The sequence below is a fragment of the Emydura macquarii genome, unplaced genomic scaffold (genome assembly GCF_026122565.2).
Source record: "Emydura macquarii macquarii isolate MOO-44397 ecotype Brisbane River unplaced genomic scaffold, CSIRO-AGI_Emac_v2 contig_3470, whole genome shotgun sequence".
Classification (NCBI taxonomy): domain Eukaryota; kingdom Metazoa; phylum Chordata; order Testudines; family Chelidae; genus Emydura; species Emydura macquarii.
Window position 1 is genome coordinate 2,134,943 of NW_027133607.1, and position 19,926 is coordinate 2,154,868.

Genomic DNA, 19,926 nt, shown 5'->3' on the forward strand with positions numbered 1-19,926 from the left:
AGGCGTATTGGGAAGATAAATTCCATTAACCATTAAGAGGTGTCTGGATATGGGAGCCATATAAGCAGATAGATAGATCTTTCCCTCCAGCAGCAGTAGTCAGTCCATGATTGTGTGTGTGTGTGTGTGTGTGACATTCAGTCAATGAATCCACAGATAGCACAAAATCATTTGCCATATCCCCATCCCAAACATCCTTTCAAGGTAAAATAGAGCACCGCTCATAGCCTGCACTTGTGACCCAGTTTTGTGGTGCTTTAGCTCTAGGAACCTAATCTGAGAGGTTTTCTCTTCCTCGAACCCCAAGAAATTCACTGCTCCCTAATTAAAACTTGCTGAGGGAAAATATTTAAAATTGATTTTATTAGAAATGTAGTCATGTGCAGCATCTGAAGCCAGTTTGCATTAAACTCTGCAAGGATTGCAGGAATTTCTACAGTGAATCAATATTCTAAGTATCAACTATCCTATCATCATCTCTTCTTAGCAAAATGGTACAGTGGAAAATCATCAGAAAGGAAAATGTTCTCATCCGTGAACATTTTGGAAGGGCCAGCCAACCACTCAAAATTCACTTGCCTTTCAGACATAGCATTCCAGCACATGGAAAATAATCCCTTGAATCCATTAAAGGTAACAGAATATTTTATTACCCCTGACCCCTAGGTATGGTTTGCATAAAATGCCAAACAGTCGTCCTGGCGGCTAAAATGAGAATGTTTTACTTTACGCCGGGAAAGAGAGCCTCATCTTATTTTCCGTGTTTGTAATAACAAAAGATGCCTGATGTCACAAATGCCATGTTTCAAGCTGCAGTGATGGGGGAAAAAAACAAGAAGTGATTCCTTTTGTTTAATCTTCAAAAACATTCCAAACAAGCAAAAATTGGGAAGTCAGAAAATCTCAATGAGCAGTTTTCTTTAGACTATTCCTAAAGCACAGATACTGGATACACTTCATTATGTATTACATTAGTTAGTGCAAGAGTCTGACACAATTGTGCAAACTCATTATTAAATTCCATGAATAGTACCACTCCGGTTCTCTCCTCTGGACAGTACCAGCCCTGAATTTGCCTTGCAGGTTAGCAATAGGGGCATACCAACCCCCGAGTCCCTTAGAATCTTTCCGGGCCCTGACACTGGCTACATACAGAATTTCCAGATCCTCTCCAACCAAAGAAGCAGTGTATCCCCGTATACCAGTTTCACCTTAAACTCCCGCTCCTGTAAACCACACAGCACTTGTGAGCACTCACAATAAAACAAAAGTAGGTTTATATAAGAAAGGATAATTACTTAATGAGAAACAAAAGAAAGTGATGGAAACAATTGGTTACAACACAGAACAAAATATAAAACACGAACCTGGGCCTACACTTAATAGTTACCTTTCCTATATAATAAAATAGATCCCCCCAACCCCCTAACAAAGTTCAGACTTTCCCAGAACTGGCTGGTTTCAAATCCAAGTGTTCATGAATTCCCCCCTGCTCTTCAAGTGGTTTCCTCAGTGAGTGAGCGCAAGAGTGTCCTTCCCCTCACTCTATGACGTTGAAAAATGTCTTTTGTTTCTATTCATAGATAGGGTGAATCCCTGTCTTGTATAGTTTCTTTTTATATAGTTAAGTGATTTTGATTGTTCGTTGTTGCCTTCGATGGTTTTCCATTCAAAGTCTCAGTATTGCGCACAGGTAAACAATTGAGCCTTGCATGGCATCACCAGCCAGACAGAGTGGGGTGACAACTCCCCTTTGCCCACCTGGGCCGTTACTGGGACATCCTGATGACTAGTCTTTACTTTTTACTCTAAGTCCATTAATCATAATTTCAATATTAATACATTATTCTTTAAATATTACCCATACATACATCTCACGATTATGAATCTTAACAAGTTATGAGCTTTCTGTAGGTACTTTACATATTATTCTTTATGGATAAGTATCCTGCCAGACGTGTGTTTGGTGTAATGAGTTTGTCAGATCTGAGGTGAGAGCTGTTTGCAAAGAAGGGGGGACCCTTTACCAATAGGTCTCTGTCGCAGTGGGTGCCTCTGAAAAATCAGGCCAAGTTTATTTAGGAGACTATCAATGTAGATTCCTGAAGTTAGGCACCTAAGTTCAAAAATCATGGCTCATGGTTTTAGTTCAACATTGCTGGCCTATAAGAAAAGATTGAGGTCAAGAGTTTAGAGCACAGGACTTGAAGTCAAGAACTCTTCCATTCTACTGTCAGCTCAGCTAGTGACTCACTGGGTGACCTTGTGAGGTTTTTTTAATCTCCGTGTCTCAGTTCTGATATCTAATATCTATTTACCAACTCTCAGTTGTGTTAATAATACTCTTATTAACAACAATAATGCCCATTTTTTATGTAGCAGTTTTAGTCAATAGAGCTCAAAGTGCTACACAATTTTTCAGGTATTTATCTTCACAACACCCCTGAGAGATAGGGAAGCTTTATGATACCTATTTTCCAGATGGGGAACTCAGGCACAGAGAGGCTAATGACTTGCCTTACATAACCCAGGAAGTCCATAGTGGAACAGGGAATTGAATCTGGGTCTCCCATGACCTCAGCCAGTGCCCTAACCACTGGACCTTATAGAACTGGTATAATTTTAAAAAATTCTTCATGGAAAATTTATCTTTTCTTTTCATTCCTTCCCACCCACCCCACCCCCCAAAACTGAAAATAAATTTAAAAATCAGTTTTTGAAAAGTTTTTTTTTTTGTTTAAAAAATACTTTGATTTCCTGTAATATTTTTTGATATTCAAAAATGATTTCTGGTTAAAATATTTCAAATTTTGGTAAAATGTTTTAATTTTTGAAAACAGTTTGCTGAAAAACAATGAATTTACAATAAAATTTCCACAAAAGATTTCATTTCACAAGAATCCTTTTTTTTATGTTTAATTATTATTACGTTTAAATTACGTTTAAATGAAAAAAATGTGGACCTGCTATTTAGTTAAGGTATGTCACATCTATGAACCAGTCCAGAGCCTCAACCACAAGACCACCTTTTTCTCCACTAATTTTTTGCTCTGACACTCCACTTTTTTTAATTTTAAGAATCATAGAAATGTCGGGCTGGAAGGGACTTCACAAGGTTATCTAGTCCAGCACACCAGGCAGAGGAAGGACCCTAGTGTTTGTCTAACCTGTTCTTAAAAACCTCCAGTGATAAGGACAACTTACCTAGATAAACTTAACTATCCTTATTGTTTTGAAGTTTTTCACTAATATTGCAAACTGATCTCATTATTTCATGTGCTACCCTTGGTGCACATGGAGAACAATTGATCACTGTCCTCTTTATAGCAACCTTTTACATAATTGGAGATTGCTATCGGATCTCCTCTCATTCTTCACTTCTGTAGATTAAACATGCCCAATTCTTTCAACCTCACAGGTCATGTTTTGTAAACCTCTTATTTTTGTTGCTCTCCTCTGGACTCCCTCCAGTTTGTCCACCTTTCATAAAGTGTGGTGGCCGAAACTGGACACAATACTCCAGAGGTGGCCTCAGCAGTGCTGAATAAAGCAGAGTAATCACATAGGACATTCCATTTGTTAATACATCTCAGAATGGCATTTGCCCCCCCCTTTTTTTTTAGCTGCATCACATAACTAATTGATTACTGTTTGAACACTGTTTTTTGCCTTTCATTATTTCTCAGAACAGGAGAAATGAGAGACACATTTCTATTCACATAGTCCATAAATACATTATTTATGGCCAGTTGTAAAATAGAGAACCAAGAGTGCTGATTAGTTTAAATTCCTGGGTGGCAATGTTATGTGTTACTTAGCATCCACAAACAACAAAAGACTGACTGGTTACCATTGACAGCAAGACAGAAACAACATTAAACTGCTGTCTTTAAAATACTGTTCTGTCATGAAACAAATTTCATGTTCATAAAAGATATAACCACTAATACTGGGATTGATTCTATATTTTTAGACATACAGAGATCAATTCCATAGCAAACTGCCTTCACTACCAGTAACCCATGGAAACTTCATGTGCCATCTAGCCTCCAAAAGCAAAGGCTTATAGCTTCTAGGAAAAAAGAGGACATCCTTCCCCACTGTCATAACCATACAAAGTCATAATACATCCTGCTGCTTTTTTCACCCTCTAAGGCACAATCTGTGGCTTCAACATCCATAACTGTATACAGGGCAATTGGGCAACTGCTAGTGATGTCAATAGGTGTGTCCCTGAGGAATCACAAGGTGGTATGGGTCTTTTCTAGGCTGATAAATACATTCCAAGTATCACATTGGTCTTACACTGATGTACCAAGGCGTCTTCATGGTGCTGCGTTGATGGGAGACGCCCTCCCATTGACACAGCCTTACTTCTTTCAGGGAGGTGGATTACTGGTGTCAAACAGAGAGGCCATCTGGGATTGATTGAGGGGGTCTATATTGATTCCCGCAGAGCTCTGAGTGTAAACATCCCCTACTACAACGCATGCTTCCACAGTATAGCTCTCTACGCCCTTTTAGTGACAGAGTGGCTTAAATGTCTGCAGTGACCTCACAGCTAGGTGTTTTAGCTCAGGCAACACCAGCTTAGTCTTTGAGCTCCAGAAATCCAGGGTTCAATTTCCATAGTTGATGACCCATCCAAGGACATCACATTACATTAAGATAGGAGACACTGTGATAAGTCATTTCAGAGTTGTAAAAGTTTTCTAATGGTTCCCACTGTAAGTATTATTCATTCTTTGTATTACCATTGTGTCTGGAGGCAAAAGATGAGATCTGGGCTGCCACCGTGCTTGATGCTGTATATACACATTGTAAACTCTTTGGGACAGGCACTGTCTGTTACTGTCTAGAGAAGAAAAAGGAAATATTGCTCTCCATATTTATGTGTGTGGAACAGCTGTAAAGAGGGATTGAGGGATTTGCCCAAGGTTACAGAAAAAAGTCTGTAGCAAAGCAGGAAATTAAATGTAGAGTTCCTGAGTCCTACTCTGCTTCTTTAAAAACAGGAGCAGCTTCCTCTCAAATGTGTGTCCATGCGTGGCATCAGGAAAAGGCATGCCACTGAGCAAAAGGAAGAGCCCACACCATATTATGACTTGGGAGATCCCCTGGGCACAGGAGTAGATTCCTTAATGATTCTTGCCCACTTTGAATTCATGGCAAGCTGGTAAAGTAGAACCACAAGTTAAAGTGACTTGTTGGGTGAAAAGCGCATTTTATTGATGTAATCCAGATAAAAATATAACACATCTATTCATTGAACATTGTTTGCATCTGCTTTGGATTTTGGGGCTGATACTGTTTATGCAGTTTGAAAAACATCTTGAATTAATATTCAGAATTTACTAAGCCCCTTGGATTTCCTGATGTAATTTGCATTAGCTAATAGCAGCAGGGGCCTCAAGAGAGACAGCACCAAAGAATTAAATAGTAAAACAAATGCTTTGATGTGTTAGAAAACAGGGTCTCCTTCACCTTTACTATATGATCATTTGTAAAAAGAAGCAGAAACAAATAAAACAGACCCATTCTCTATTTCATTCCTAAAGAAAACATTGCAGCCATTAAGGGAACATTCAGGTGGCGGCACATTTGAATGCCATTGCTTATTTTACGTTTGACAATCTTCAGTGAGAAAATCGTTAGCAACACAAGGACTATTTCCAGACATATCTGAACCATTTCAGAGAAACCAGGAACCCAGAAAAGAAGGATGGGCTTGTTGTGAAGACACTGAACTGGGATTTGAGCCCTAACAGATGCTCCCTTTGTAATTTTGGGCAAGTCATTCAGTCTCTTGGTGTCTCATTCTCGAGGTGTCAAATGGGGATGATACTTCCTTTTTCTTGTCCTTTGTCCGTCTTATCTATTTCAATGGTGAGATCTTTGAAGAAGGGATTGGCTCCTGCTATGGATTTGTACAGCTCCTGACACAATAGGACCGCCAATGTCTGTTGGGGCCTCTAGGAGCTACTGTAATATAAATAATTCTGATTAGTAATCATCCTACCAACCATTGCCCTGAAACTCAGACTGAACCCACACAGAACCAGTTTCCAAGTACATAAATATTTGGCCAGTTTTATTTTTCAATGTTTTTTCATGGGTTTTTCTTTGTGTGTGCTGCCTCTTCACTTCCAGTTCTAGCAAAGAGCAGAAACAAGACAAAGGCTGTGCTTTTGGTCAGAGAGAGAGTCCCGTAGGAAAACTATTCTTACAAGTTCCAGAGGGGTAGCCGTGTTAGTCTATAGACAGGTTGCTGTCTGATTTCCTGTGCAAAAATGTTTTGATACTTTGGATGAGCCGCAGAATCCACCTTTAACTCTGAACACTTGGGGATTATTATTGTGACGGTTTTGCAGGCCCAGAGTGCCAATACATACACTGAGAATCACTAAAAGTCATTACCAGCTGGTGGCACAACTGGCAGCCCTGCTGGCTGTCATGTCTGGGAACTCAAGATTTGAATCATCACGGAATCTAAGCTACCTCTCCCTTCTACTAGTGGTTCCTGCAAGACATTGTGGGAAAGTTGCATGGCTGTTGACTATGTTGTATCAGTTCTGAGGGTAGATAACGTCAGGCCTATCCATCTTTGGACCCAGTGCTACATTCACTAAAAAGCATTTATGTACTACTAAAACAGTTTGAATTTTGGGCAAAATTTTCATGTTATCCTAACAAGTTTAATTGTTACCATGGAAACCAGGGAAGCTCAGTTCTAATGTACACCTCATTCTGTCACTGGATGGTTCTGTAGAGTATTTTCCCCCATCCGGGTTTAGTGAAAATGTAACTTCTTTTTCATGATCCATGGTTATTATATTCAAGACAGAACAGTTTAACCTAGCTATATAAGTCAAGTGGATAAGAAAAGACACCGTCAAACAATGTGTTTGAAAAAATACTGTGAAATCAAATACATTATTCAGGCAATGTTACTGAATCCACTTATGTCAATATTTATACCACCATGGTAATCAAGTGCCTTTAGGGTAACCAGCTCGTTTATTGTTGCTTGAAAAAAAAATCTTTTCAGCTATGAAGGCCAGGACTTTGTGCAATAGTATATAGTGCCTATCAACTGAGGTCTCAAAATGAGTCACAAAAATTAAGAAAGTTTCATATCAATCCTATGAAGTACGGTGGGTTATAGGATGCCAGTCACTGTAGTATAGACATTCATATACAAGTTTAAATATAAGCATACATCTCATCAAAATGGACTATTTTTGCCACTCTAAGATTCAGCTGCTTAAATCTGTATCCCCCTGTTACACAGACCCCCTGGGGTTCTGCAAAAAGCTGGGATTTAAAATCAGGTTCTAAAACCACACATTCTGACTTGTGCTGGTGGACTGTTCCACAGACGAGGCCACTGTAATGTCCTGAGCCTTTAAATGTTTAAGCACTCTTCCCCTCCCCAGTAAAAAAGCCTCAGTTTTGTGTTGATTTCAGTTTTGCAGTATAAACAATCAAAGTTTCCACAGCAGCTCGCTGTGCTTAAATGAGCTTCTCTGTGTCTATATCTCCTCTGCTGGGTCCATCTTGAACATTTGGCAATGAAGGATTTCTGTCCCATGTGTGTCCAGTGCTCCCATTGCCTAAACAAGAAGAAGAAAAAGTAGGCAAATAATACTATAAAAAAGAGGGGGTAATGTCACTTGGAGGTACAAGGTGACAGACTGTTGCTCTTTGCTGCCAGAACAACGTGAACCAGACAGCTAGAGAGGGCGAATTGGCAATAAAAAACAGGACAAAGGAATAGACTGCTGCCCAGAGCTATTGCAAACAAAGCAGTGAGGGGGAAGTAGGTAGCGGTATTGGTAGACCACATGCAAGTAGGCAGGCAAACAGCTTAGCCTGCATTGAAGGACTACGGCCAGCAGAGAGAAGCACAAGTACAGCCAAAGGAAGAATTCTGCAGTCTGCAGTGCTGGCACACAGCCAGAAGAAGCAGGTCGAGTGCAGATACTGCAGTAACAACAAATAGTTTCCTTTTGGCAGAAATGGTGGCCAGGAGGGCATGAAGCCCAACAAGAGAGCAGAGAAAATGGCAATTTGGGGAGCAAGGGTTGGTGAATTAGATGACAACTGCAAATCCAGGGTGGTGTAGCTAGAATGTTTTGAGCAATTTGTAACCTGCAGCACCATTGTAGATGGATAAATTTCAACCTTACTGACATGATAGATCCAAAGTCACATGCACTGCAGCGTGACCTATTGTCTCCAACTGCTCCCAGAACTGCCACATATACTGCAACATGGCAGGAACATTTTTCTCCTATCCCATCGATGATAGCAGAATGATATTGGTTTCATCAGCGATATCAGTGAATCAGACTGTTGGTAGAACAGTTTGTTGCTGATCTAAGGAAGTTGTCAGAGCACTGTCAGTTTGAACAAGTGATGCCCTGCATGACCAATTAGTGTCTGGATTATGCAGAGACCAGGGCCAAGTTACTGACTACATCAGACCTTACATTCAAGAAGGCTGTTGAAGTAGCAATTGCGCTGGAGAATGCAGAGAAGGATTCTCTGGAATTTAGTGTGAACTGAGAAGTTTATCTCATGGATCAGTGAAACAGAGTACCACAGGAATGTAAGGAGTTTCTATCTGGCCACAAACTACACATGCCGAGAAGCTTTGCTGGGCACATCAGGTTATTTTCAGGAAGTGCAAAAGAAGGACATATCGCTGTGACCTGTAGAACAATTCAATGACCAGCAACACAGAGTAACCATCCATCCAAGATGACACATATGAAGACTGAATCTAAGAAAGGATGAAAGTAGGAATTCATAATGTGGAAAAATACAAGAGCTCTAGTGACACTGACCAAAATCCAGCATTACACATGTTATTGGAAGCTGGGGTCAAAGATGGCATCTGGGTCACACCTTTGATTGAAATAATTCCTACAAGAATGGAGCTTGATACTGGAGCTGCCATTTCACTGATTTTTGCATCTATCACTAGACATTGTCACAAGCTCCTTTGGAAGAAACCTCCATGGTTTTGAAGACTTATACCAGAGAAAAGGTGATCCCAAAAAGGATACTCCAGGTGAAAGTTCAGCTAGATGGATAATCAGTTGTTTTACCCTTGAATGTGATTGAAGGAAAGTTTGGCAGATCTTAGCTTAAGAATCTCAAGGTGAATTGTACTGAGATCATGGTGATCATGACAACACCTCAAAATCTTAATGACATACTGAAATTTAGATACTGATCCGACAAAGTGGATTTCTGCCCACAAAAGCTTATGCCCAAATAAATTTGTTAGTCTTTAAGGTGCCACAGGACTCTCGCTGTTTTGCTAAAAACAGACTAACACGGCTAACCCTCTGGAACTCGTGCTGAACTCTGAAATTTTTGAAAAAGAACTTGGATGGATGAGCACCCTGTGTGAGCTTACTGTTACCTCTGACAGCCAGCCAAAATATTGCAAGCCCAAAGATGCACCTTATGAGCTGAAGCTTCCAGTAGAAAGCTGATTTGGACCATTTAGTGAACTTTGGTTCCTGTCGCCAGTTTCACACAGTGACAATACCCATTGTGAGTGAGCAATACCCATTGTATCAGTGATCATATAGGATGGTTCAGTCTAAATTCATGGAGATTTCAAAGTGACAGTTAATCCAGTTTTATGTGCAGACCACTATCCACTACCCTGTACTGAAGATTTGTTTGATACTCTTAGTCATAGACAGCGTTTCTGTAAATTGGTTTTGCTCAGTGCATACCTACAAATGGAGATTGATCTGGCATATTGCAAATACTTCACAATCAACATACAAAAGGGCTTATTTTCTTATAACAGGTTGCTTTTCGGTATCACATTCAGCACCTGTCCTGTTTCAGAAAGCCTTCGATGAGATCCTCAAGGGATTGAATGGAGTTCAGTATTATTTGGGTGACCAAGGATGTGTTACAGGAAAGGATCAAGAGGATCATCTTCAAAATTTGGATGCTGTGTTGCAATATTTGGAAGAGTATGGACTGAGAGTATGTCAAGACAAATGTGAGTATTCAAAACCTTCAGCTGAATACCTTGGACATGTAACTGATGTCAAGAACTTAAGGAAATCACCATAAAAAGACAAGGGGGTTCCTGAAGTGTCCTGCCAGAGAACATGTCACAGTTATGTTCACACTTAGGACAGATTAACTAATACAGTAAATTTCTGCCTAACCTGTTGAGAGTATTGGCATCTTCACATGAACTGTTATAAATAAAGAAAAAAGGAAAATGAACTAGAGTGTGATTGTGCATGTAAGGAAGCAAAGAAACTGTTGACATCAGTCAAAATTCTTATGCATTTTGATGCATCACTACCATTGTGATTTACTTGTGATGCTTCACCATATGGAATGAATGCATTTCTTTCCCACGTTTTTCCTAATGGCATGGAGAAACCAATTGCCTTTGCATCACATAGACTCACTATACCTGAGAAGAACTATGTGCAAATAGAGTGTGAAGCTCCCAGCATTATCTTCATAAGTTGGATGTTCCATACCTATCTGTATGGTAGACATTTTACCATGCTGATGGATCAGTTCCTGTTAATTTCCATTTTTGGACCGAAACATGGAATTACATTATTAGCTGCTGTTCATATGCAACAATGCCCATTGCTAATTTCAGGGTTAAGTCCTATGCTATTCAGTTCTGTAAAGGGACTCACACCTGCTATGCCCAAGCTCCCATCAACCCAGAGAAATTTTGTATGAAGTGTTCTATCTCAATTTGATGGATCTGTTACCCATCACTAGCACAGAATTCAATAAAGAAATTACTAAGGATGATGTGCTTTCTCTTATTAAGGGAACAGTACCACAAGATACAGTGTTGGATCAACAGAATCCTGAGTTTACACTATTTGTATCACATTAACATGAATGATCTGTAAATCATAGTTGCATCTTATGAGGAATGTGAGTGATCATTCCAAAATCACTTCAGTCTCAGGCTTTGGAAGCTCTTCATGAAGGTCACTTTGGCATTGTATGGATGAAGGCCATAGCCTGGAGTCATGCCTGGTGGCCAGAGATCGAAGGTGAGAGGAAGGTGAAGTGCTGTACTACATGTCTGCAGATTCATCATGATCCTGGCCCAGCTCGTCTGCTGCATCTTTGGACATGATTCATGTGGACCTGACAGACTCCATGGTCACAGTAGACACCCATTTGAAATCAGAGTGTCTTCTACTATAGCTACCAAGACCATTGTTTAGCCAAAACTATTACAGTCAGTAGAAAAGAGTGACAATGGACCTCAATTCTGTTCTGAAGAATTTCTGAGGTTCCTAGCTTCAAATGGAATTCAGCACATATGCTCAGCTCCTTACCATCTTGTACAAATGGACTAGTGGATGACTATACACAAACATTTAAGCATGTTTTGAATGCTAATAAATTTATTTTGAGTCATCAGTGGAAATTGGACAATTTCTTGCTTGTCTACAGGAGCACACCATGTGCTATTACCCAGGAGTCACCTGCAACTCTTTGTTGAAGTGATCTTTGTGTACCTGTTAGGACCCGTTACGTCTTGATGTTGCCTTAGATGTAGCCAAGTCCCAAGCTATGCAAATTTATGATGTGATATTCATCATCATTCTTTTCAAGTTGAAAACTTACTGTGAACTTGCAATGAATGGTTGTCGACTGAAATGGATACCTGGAGAACTTGTAAAATATATGGGATTTGTTTCATTTGTGGTAAACCTATCCAATGGTATTTTATGGAAATGACATATGGACCAGTTGCAGCCTCAACAAGTACCAGAGTCCAGGGATGTTCCAGTAGGACTCTGTTCCTTCAACCAAACCTCCTTCTGTTACAACTCTTAATTTCGACAATTTGTTGGGAGAAACTTTGGTACCAGGTACAGTTGATTCCTTAACACTGACTGTTCCTGTTGTTCAGGACACTGCCACACCACATTGTCCAAAGAGAGAGTGAAGGAAGAATCCCATGCACAGCTCCAGACTGGGGATCAACGAGCTAGGCAGCAGTTCTGCAGAAAAGGACTTGGGGGTTACAGTGGATAAGTACCTGGATATGAGTCAGCAGTGTGCCCTGGTTGCCAAGAAGGCTAATAGCATATTGGGCTGCATTAGTAGGAGCATTGCCAGCAGATCGAGGAAAGTGATTATTCTCCTTTATTCGGCATTGGTGAGGCCGCATTTGGAGTATTGGGTCCAGTTTTGGGCCCCCCATTACAAAAAGGATGCAGACAAGTTGTAGAAAGACCAGCGGAGGGCAACAAAAATAATTAGGGGGCTGGAGCACAAGACTTATGAGGAGAGACTGAAGGAACTATGCTTGTTTAGTCTGCAAAAGAGAAGAATGAGAGGGGATTTGATAGCAAACTTTAACTACCTGAAAGGGGGTTCAAGGGAGGATGGAGTTAGGTTGTTCTCAATGGTAGTAGATGACAGAACAAGAAGCAATGGTCTCAAGTTGCAGTGAGGGAGGTCTAGGTTGGATATTAGGAAAAAGTTTTTCACTAGGAGGGTGGTGAAGCACTGGAATGGGCTACCTAGGGAGGTGGTGGAATGTCCATCTTTAGAGGTTTTTAAGCTGTGGTTTGACAAAGCCCTGGCTGAGATGATTTAGCTGAAGTTAGTCCTGCTTTGAGCAGGGGGTTGGACTAGATGACCTTCTGAGGTCCCTTCCAACTCTAATATTCTATGATTCTAAAACCAGTGGTTTATAAATTGCTTAGTTAGTGACTTGCTATTCCAAGGCAGAATAATCCCTTGCAATTTAATAATCTGTGGTAGTCCACCCAGAGCTCTTAGTTAATTTATATAGTGTTTTTGTTAACCATGTAAGCAATAGTGTATATATATATATATTTGGAAGGTTTTTAAAAGTAAGGTGGAGGAATGTCATGCCCTGTCCCTTTAAATGTTTGAGCATTCTCTCCTCCCAGTGACAAGCCTCAGTTTTGTGTTGATTTCAGTTTTGTAGCATGAACAATAAAAATGTCCACAGCAGCCACTTGTGTTTAAATGATCTCCTCTGTGTGTGTATCTCCTTCTCTGCTGGGCCTGGATATAACAGACACAGCACGAAGAGCAGCTTGCCTTTGGCCCTTGATCATTTTACTGTGGGCATGTCCAGAACATTCTGGGAACTGCTGCAATCTCGGTGGGTCATAGATGGAGAAGCATGTTTTGAGGCAGCCTGGTCCCAGATCCTTGAGTGCCTTGAAAACAAGGACTCTGATCTTGAACTGGATCCAGAAGAAGCTGGTAGCCAGTGGAGCCACAGAAGACTGGTGGTAAGCTTCTGCATGCTATACAAGCTGGAGTTTTTGACTGGTCTTGATCTACAGTATGGGGCATTGAGTGTGTTACGATCCTACCTCACTCTGCTAGGGAAAAGGAATTAACATCTGTCAGTCTGGAGCTGATGGACACATGAGTCATGGTTTATAGGAACAGGCTGCTGAGAGGTGAGTGAAGATATCTGTTTTCTCAAGTATTCAGTGAAGCAGGAATTATTGGTTGGAATTATATGGCAGGAGGTCAGACTAAGTGATCATAATGATCCCTTCTGGCCTTACAACATAGGAATTCCCATTTTACGAAAGACTCACAGAGGCAGGGAGGAACTAAATGACTTTCCCAGGGTTATATGAGTCAGTGGCAGAAACCTATTGCCATCATATGCTGTAACTGCTAGTTTTTCTACAAGATAAATGCATATGAAAACTAGATATCACCATCTTGTCAATGCCACCTGAGTAGAGCAGGGAAAGTAGACTATTAGTCTATCAGCATATAGTCCAGATTCCTAGCGTTTTGCCCCCAGCTTTTTCTGCTGTACGACAAGCATGATCAAATGCAAAGAAACTGAGAAAAAAATAGCTACCCAAATCTCGCTACATATCCTATAGGAAGAACTTGTCTGAACATAACAGGAAACCAGTGTATGCAGCATGCTGCTCTTGAACACAGAGGATTGATTTCTGATCCGGCCAGTCAATTTGGGAATTGTATCTGTGATAATAATGGTATCAGGCAGAGGGAAGCTATTTTTAAAAGACCTGCCCACAGGGCAAAGGGTGGCCTCCAAGGGGAAAAATAATAAGATCTGCCTTCTTTACATTTAAGCCTTCAGCATTGTCATGGCCTGCCACAACTGGCCAGCATTCAATGCTGTAGTTACAAATGCTAGAGTAGTAAAGGCAAGGAGAAAAAAGATATAAACAGGAGGCGAGGGACTTATTCAGCATATGGATAAACATGTCTGAATCCATGGTTCACTTTTGTGTGGTTGAACTGAAGCCCAACACACCAGAAGAATGTAAAACTAATTTCCCTTGCACGCCTACCATGTTACAGAATACCAGTGCCACAGCTAATGTTTCTACCAAGTTTCCACAGCTTCAGTGACATAAAACATGTTCTAGAAAGTACATGCTGGCTAGTCTTTATAGTGATGATACAATCCGAAAATACTTATCCCCCTCATTTTCCAACTCCCATTGGTTGCTGTGGATCTTTCACTCAGCTTTTCAGATGCATGGGATTGTTAAAGGCTGCATAAGAGTGTGAAGCACGAGGATTCTTTCCCCAAGAATCAGGCAGCACAGATAAGGAGGTTTATTCATGGCACCAGGAAGACTGCCAAACAGCTTCAAATTCATCATGTTACGAGAGTCACTTATATATGCTTTTTTTTAATCAATTAAGCAATCCATTTAAGTTTCTCCTATCTAGTCACTTACAGATATAGACATTGTTCCACCCAGAAAGAACAGAAGTAATAATGACAGATATAGAACATACGTACAGAGATACTCTAAATACATCAAAGAATCTATGACTATATTTGGGGTAGGGGGGAGGGTTGGGTGGAGGAGAAGGGTCCTTGCAGATAGGAGGGTGCGTACTAAAGGGCTTGTAAGGAATGTGCTGTTCTCATTGTGAGACAGAATCCCTGTGTGGACATCTGGCCTTCCGCGTTATCAGGTATTTACATTCGCCATTGTCATTGAGGCTCTAGTATGCCTGCCTGTTAGTTATGTAAGTGTCGGCCTGCAGTTTGCTAGTTGAAATTTGCCTCAGGCCTGACAGGAGAAACCACTTGGAGTGCAGATAGAAGGTAGGGTGGAGAATGAAAGCAGGGGAGAAGACTGATGGGGTTGGGGGCTCTTGGTGTGATGTTCCCTCTGCAATCTGGACTGGTGTATAACTCTGTCACCCCAATCCCTCACTCCTGGGCACCGTCTTGCACTTGTCCCCACTGTGTGAACCCCCCACTCCTGGGTCAGACCATGGACAGTCTCCTGCAACAAGCGGTCCCTGATTTAGTGAATGAGCGCTGATGGGATTATGCAATACAATGACCCAGCAAATACCCCGAGTCCCAGATGCAACACTAGGAACTGCCATTGTACATTGTTCAGTGCTGCCCACTGGATTCCGCAAGCTCACATGTCTGTCAATTTATCAAAGAAATTGATATACACCAGCTCTGTCACTTTAAATGAAGTCTCTACACCCACCCACCACATGCTCTTAGTTAGATAAAACAAACAATTACATTTATTAAGTACAGAAAGATTTTAAGTGATTATAAGATTGAGATAGCATGTCAGATTTAATCAAAAGTAAATAAAAGGCAAATCGTATTCTAAACTAAGCTTAACACTTTATTAGCCTTACAGTCTTAGATGGTTCTCACCACAGGTTGGTTGGTTGGCCCCCAACTGGGCTCTCCCCCTGTGGACAGTCTTGATGTTGTCTTGTTGGTGGATTGCAAGAGAGAGCTCCTGGAAGCAAAATGTCTCCCCTATTTCAAATGTCTCCGTGCCCGCCTGTGGGGCCTCATGCACCCCCTTTAGGGTCAGGTGACCAACAGTATTCCTGCCTGGTCTTCTCCATGTCCGGAGTCAAGGATCATCACCTTATCAGATGCTCAGGTTAGTCCATTGGTCCTGGAAGAGCTGGTTTGTTTTATGCATGCTTTAGTGAGGTGTGAACTGCTGCTGCTTTTAGTGTTTGCCTAGATCGGCCTTAAAATATGTGAGACACATATTTGGCAATGTTACATAGCAGAGCTTCGTAACCACACACATGACACACACATGACATTGCAACAATGTTCAGCATGTCATAAGCATTCCATAAACACCTTACATGACACACTTTACATGAAACAATACACAGTTACACTATAGGGGTGAAGATGAACGATACACACTCACACCACAAGGGTATACATGGAGTGCATTGTGTTACACCTGGTTTTAAAACTCCCAGAGCATCACTTTAACTTTTGATGCATATTCATTGCGGGGTGACGTGGAACAATTTCAAAATTCAAACACTGAGTAAGGGCTGGGATTTCCAGACGGGGCCCAACAGAGTTAGGAACCTGTGGTGTATTGAGAACTGTGTAAAAATTACTGTTACTTTAAAATCCTAAGGGGGAAAAAAAAAGGTGTTACTTTAAATCCTAAGGGATTGCCTGGTCCTGTTTGCAGGCTATGGGGCTCTACAGAAAAGTGTGTGCCTCAGACAGTCTGCAGAAAGCCATTCTAGAGCCAGACGTGTTGAGCTGTTCCTCTCTTTTAAGGAGCAGTCTGCTTTGTCTCTCTCTGTTTGGGTGTTCTTGTGTTAGGGTTCTGAATTCTAAGAAATACAGTTATGTTGGAATCTGACAGTAAGGCGATTTTATGTTTTTATCTATCTTTCTATGTGTATGCTGTGAAAATAACAATGCAGTTCACATTGAAAATCAGTCTGATTTAATTAAACACTGTCCTATTAGCTAAAAATGAGATGGAGAATAATAGCATGAGTACTACCAGCATTGCTTCATCATCACAGCACATTTCTGGTGAACTGCTGCTAAGATCAAGCAGTCTTTGCTGATCTTTCCTGACTGGGAAAACCAGGGAGTCTCCTACTTCTGCTTCCAAACTAGTTTAATTTTGTCAGGAAGTGACTTTTGGCTGTAGACCTGAAATTCCCTTCCCCTGAACATTCTGGCAGTATAAAGCCTTCTTGGGGATTTTGCTGAGATTTTAAAGGAAGTAAACTAAAGGGAGACAGACACATATGAGGCACTTTGAGTAAGATACTGAATCAAGTTGCAGCCATTATGTTGTTGACATAACAGTTAAATAGCAGCCTTGTACTCAGATTTGAGACTTGTTGCTTCCTAAAAATGCTATTGTTCTTTAACAAAATTTGGCTCATGCGTGCAAACATATAAAACTTTGTGAATGGGTCAAATCAAAGCACTGACAACAAACATAGAAAATACTGGATCATTTGTTACCTGATTAGTAGATAATTAGAAGTTTATGCCCTTGTGTGCACATGTAAATCCAGCTAACGTTAATGGAAGTTATGTGCATGCCTCAGGGAAGGCTAGACTTTTTAAAAAGTGTTGTTCAAATGAATTACTACAATGATAGGTCAAAATTAAATCGCTGATCTCGGCTTCCTTTGCATTAAAAATGAGGATGTAGGTATGAAAGGCATGCTTGAAAAAATACACAGTACCTAATGCCCAGATCCGAGGCAACAAGTGTTAATTTTATTATATTCTTGGCCAAAGCAACACAAATTCTCAAGCCGTCAGCACTGCTTCACTTCTCTGGGGGAAAAAAAAAGCTGAAAACAAAAGGTCAAAACCTAATTCATCCATACAACTCATTAGAGTCAAGAGAGCATTTCTCATAGCTGCTTGACTGAGAACAAATAGCTCATTAATCTCGAACATATCCATCTGAAAAACTTAGTAAGTTCAAATGCAATAATGACTGACATGATAAACAACATATCTTGCACAATGCATTTACCCGTTAAACATCTCATGCCAACAGGTACGCAACTTACTAAAGAATGGGGGATTTGGAAGGCGACACTTGTAAGAGATGTACTCAGGCAGGCAGACACACAGTCGCTAAATGGAAAGAAGAGAGGAAGGGACATACATTGTGTCTATTTAGGAAGGGTTGCTTTTTGGCTATGGGCCAAATTCTGCATAACTGAAATCAGAATTTGACCATTTGTGTCTATCATTGTATACAATTTAGCTTCTAGGTATTTAACAAGGCAGAAGAAAAGCAAGCATCAGTATACACTGACTGTAATGCTTCTCTAAGAGGGATGTAAAGTTGCATTGCTAACTAACATGATAAGGTGTTTGCAGTATGGCCAGTTGATTGTTAAGTCAACATTTGGTCTCCTGCTTATGTAGCTTTTGTAGCACCAGCTGAGATCAAACGTGGGATCTCTGGAGTTTCATACAGGAGCCGCAACATGCACATCTCATAGCCAAGGCTGCAGCAGGCTCAACACACTCGAGGTGGTCTGGGTGCCACTAGAGGGAGACAGAGTGCCACACCAAGCAGGTATGTGTTACGCTTACAGTAAGTACATAGTAACAGGCATAAATATAGTCACCTCAAGGCTCTGCTGTCCAGATTCTGTTCTCTTTTACATATGTGAACATCACTGGCTCCACTAACTTCTAATCCCAATGACTTTGGTGGGCTGGCAGGGGCATAAGGAGGAACAGGAAAAAGGTTTATCTTTGTAGAACTGATTCCTCACCGCCCTGCACCTTGTGTTGTCAATTCCCCCCAGGGAAAGTGAGTGCAAAGGGTTCCCAGACCAGAACAGTAGCCTTTACTCTCACTTTGATGGCTTTAAAATGACCAGTGCAAGGCAACAGGAAAAAATTCTGACCTTTTGTATTTTGTCATAGACTCTAAGGTCAGAAGGGACCAATATGATCATCTAGTCTGACCTCCTGCACAACGCCGGCCACAGAACCTCCCCCATCCACTCCTCTAATAGACCCCTGACCTATGACTGAGTTATTAAAGTCCTCAAATCATGATTTAAAGACTTCAAGGTACAGAGAATCCACCAGCAAATGAGCCGTGCCCCATGCTACAGAGGAAGGTGAAAACTGCCCAGAGCCTTTGCCAATCTGCCCTGGGGGGAAATTCCTTGCCAACCCCAAATATGACGATGTTTTGTTTTGTTTTGTTGATCCCCCCCGCAAGTTCCATTTTGAGGAACCCATTCCTATCTTCTTCCCTGGAGAAATACATGAAGTACCTTTCTACAGTACCACACTTGATCAAAGTTATACAATTGCCTTGTGACAGGTTTGCCTTAATGACTAAGTGGGAGGTTTTCAAAGAATATCCCCTCTCACATGACTGTGGATTCTTATCTTATTTAGAAGACACTTGTTTTGTATGAAATACTTAGGGCCTCAATTCTGCCCTGATTTACACAAATGCAACTCTTTTTTTTTTTCAGTTCAGTAGAAATAAGTTGTTGCTTAGGAAGAAAAAAAGGAAAGCTGGGCAGCAGGGAAAAAAATCTAGAAGCTGCTGTTTTATCAGAAGCGTTTGTGAGCGTTCTCTTGCAATCAGGAAAGAAAACTTTCTCTCCTGTAATCCCCGTAGATACCTGCATGCTCTTGCTAAGTCTTCGTCCACTCTCCCATCTCAGTGTAGACTGGCTGTGTCTTCAATTTGCTCTCCGCTCTCGGAACATCAGCTGAGGTGTGGTTTTCTCGTGTCTATGTACTCTAGCTAGCTCGCTAAAAAGTAGTAAGGAGGAGGCAGCATTGCAGGCATCAGCATGGACTGTACAATCCCGCTTCACCTCCCTGTGTAGGTACTCGCCAGTGCAGCCCACACTGCTGCACCCTCACTGCTATTTTTAGCAAGCTAGCTAGAGCACAGTTCCCATGGGTACATGTACACGGGCTGCAAATCTCCTCACCCTACCGCCGCTGCAGCACAGCCGTCCCTTGAGTGTAGAATTAACTCAGGTTTGACTGCTGAGCCACCACCAGACACAGCCGAATTCCAGATAATGCCCTCAAATCAGTTCCCGTTTTGCAAAGCTGAGAAG